Source organism: Rhododendron vialii, chromosome 9a, assembly GCF_030253575.1.
Source record: "Rhododendron vialii isolate Sample 1 chromosome 9a, ASM3025357v1".
Taxonomy (NCBI): domain Eukaryota; kingdom Viridiplantae; phylum Streptophyta; class Magnoliopsida; order Ericales; family Ericaceae; genus Rhododendron; species Rhododendron vialii.
Genome location: NC_080565.1, coordinates 22174792 through 22177756, shown reverse-complemented (window position 1 = coordinate 22177756; position 2965 = coordinate 22174792). Strand labels below are relative to the sequence as shown.

Here is a 2965-nt window from a genome sequence, read left to right as displayed (position 1 = left end):
AAATAGATCTTATAGCCTGAAAACGTATGCCTCTTGAAGTCCTCCACCGTGTAACCTGGAATCTTAAAATTGACTTTAATCCATAGAGCCAGTATCGATTTAGCAATCTCAATGACTTCATTAATTATCAGCATTCCTGGCCTGAACACCACTCCGTTGCGTGCTATCCAAATTGAAATGACAATGGAAGAAGAACACAACTGTTCCCCTAATTATTAAAAAAAAAAAGAAAAAGAAAAAGGGAGGGCACTCATGAATTTCCGTGAGAAAAAATTTCCACAAAGTTAATTTTTTATTATGAAAATTTGTTCCGAAGGGTTCAGATCCTCTCCACCCCAATGGTTTGAACTAGACAAGATGGTCCAGATAGGGACCATCCATTGGTAATTCAAGGATGGGACCATGGGAGTCTAGTAATGGCGGTCGCCATGACAAGAATTTTAGAAAACGTAAATATTATATGTGAAAAAAAATTTATCTCTAACTTATATAATCTCGCCACTGCTAGATTTTTTTTTTCTTATTTTTTATTATATACTAGTCATAAATCTTATTATTTTTTTTTCAAGAAAGTAGACCCAAAAAGGTATTCTAAAACTAAGTTCAATGGGTCAAAGTGAAATAATATAAATGATGATGTGTAATTAAGAAAAAAAACTCCACATTAATTCTAACCCTAGAATAACTTAACCTAAAAAATTAAGAGAATTTAATTATAATGTCACTTCCCAAATTTATAATGCCACTCCCAAAAGGGAGTGCGGTTATCAATTTGGGAAATCTATATAGGGATCTGGGAAGTGACATTATAAATTTGAGGAGTGGCATTATCTTTGTGCATACCAATACTCTGGACTATTAATGAAGAAGTATGGTAATGTGCACATAAATTGAATTGGGTCTCTAGGCCTGCCCTCTCTGATGCCATTTGACTTCGATTTGGGGGCATGGTTCCCGTAGCAAAATACGTATAGGGGGCTACTATTGAAGTGGTATATATTCTGAGATCAGTCACTTTGTACATATTGCAAAAAATTAGGTCTGTCTCCAATCTTTTCTCGCTCATACCCCCAATGAATGGGGACCACATGGGTTGTAGTTGGAGTAGGATTATCGATGCCCAAAATTAAAATTAGTCTTTGTTCATACTCCATGTGCAAATGAAAAAATCATTTACTATAGTTTGTATTATGTTATTTTAATTTTTATTCTGAAGCCGATGACTATTAATATTGTAATGCATCTTTTTATTTTTTTAGTATATATTTCGCCACTGCTAGGGTAAAATCCTGGTTATGTTATAATCAATTGTTCGGATTTGTTTTCAATAAATCTCAACTATTCATTGCAAAAATGAAAGGTCCGTACGTGCATGGACTGTCTCGTGGAATCCAAACCTTTTGGACCGGAGATGATCCATTTTTCTTGAGCTAACTCCTTGGGGTCCTCTCCCTCATCTTAAAAAATAAGTATTTATTCTATTTTACGAGACAGGTCATTCTCTCACAACACATTACTTTTAATTCAAAAAATATGTACTTATTTTGAGAAAGTGGAACACCACCAATTCCATAACATTTTCATCTAAAAAACATACTAACCTAGTCATAGTATAACTGTTTATTGTAATTTGTCGAGCAGATTTGTTTCTTACTACTACCAATAAAGACGGGAAGACGTAAATTGTGAACTTTGTTTTGTATCTATGCACAGGTGTTCTTGCTTACGGTACACTTAGGTTCAGAAAGATGCAGCATTTAGGTTGCAGTGCCTTACGTTTTACACTCATTCGGAATAGGAAAGGAGGTGGATCCTATTGACCGTCCAATCCTGCAATCAATAGTTTGGATCTTTTCAGACACTTTTTGCGTGAAGAATTCACTCTTTGCGTGAAGAATTGAATTCTTCGCACTAAGAGCTTATGAGCAAACCTAAACCATTGATTTTCTCAATGTGCGGCTGAGATTAAGACTATTTCCTCTAGCTCAGAACTTGGACCGGAGAGGATTTGAACCCTAGCTTGATCAAGTGGCAATAGGAATGATGCATGAGCTGTTAATTTAAAAATTATGAATTTAAAATTTGGTAACCTTTTGGGGTCATGCAGCAAAAGAGAAATCACTAGTGAATTAGTTAATTTCAGTGTGGATAACCTACCTTTGACTGGACTAGGGAGGGAAAGAGTCAAGGTGCGCATGAGTTAGCCCAGACACCCTTAATCGTTAAGAGAGAGAGACAGAGAGAGTGGGGAAGAAACCAAACTAAACCAATATTCAAATTAGCTAGGGAATGATTTCAAGCAAGAACTTTATCTTCTTTCAGAAGGTGGATTTTTTGTTGCTAATATTAAAGGGAAAAAGATATAAGTACCGACTGAGGGGGGAGGGAAATCGTACCGACGCCTGCTAGCGGCCGTCTCTGGTCACCGGACGGTCGATCCGAGCCGTCCAAAAATTCTAAAAAAAAATTCGATGGGGCCTATTTAGGAATCAACGGCATCCGAGGTGTGTAGGGTACTTGATCTGGGCACTCTTTTTTCGTGTATATATGTATATACGTGTATATACATGAAAAAGGAGTGCTCGGATCAAGCACTCTACACACCTCGGATGCCGTTGATTCCTGCAGGCTGCAGCGCTCCATCGGTTTTTTTTTTATAGAATTTTTGGACGGATCGGATGGGCCGTCCGGTGACCGGAGACGGCCCGCAGGCGGCCGTCGGTACGATTTTCCTCCCCCTCAGTCGGTACATATAGCATCACCCATATTAAAGAGAGTAGTCCTTTTTGTTCTCACTTGGCATTTTGGACAATATTTGTTCTTCCCTCATCAAAAAACTGATCAAACTACCTTTATCTCTTCTTCTTTTTCTCTCTTTCTCTAAATGGCCTTTTGTTTTTTTTTTGATCCCTTCACATGGACAGAGACAAAGACTGTGATGGTTTTGTTGGGATGTGAAATATTC

At 37.5% G+C, this 2965-nt stretch overlaps 1 non-coding gene across 1 annotated transcript; it reads left to right on the top strand.

Annotated features, from left to right (window-relative positions):
- Positions 1 to 859: 859 nt before the first annotated feature.
- LOC131302162 (small nucleolar RNA snoR100) lies at positions 860 to 967 on the top strand. Its single transcript, XR_009191635.1, has one exon. It is a non-coding gene; the product is annotated as a small nucleolar RNA snoR100 (small nucleolar RNA).
- Positions 968 to 2965: the final 1998 nt, after the last annotated feature.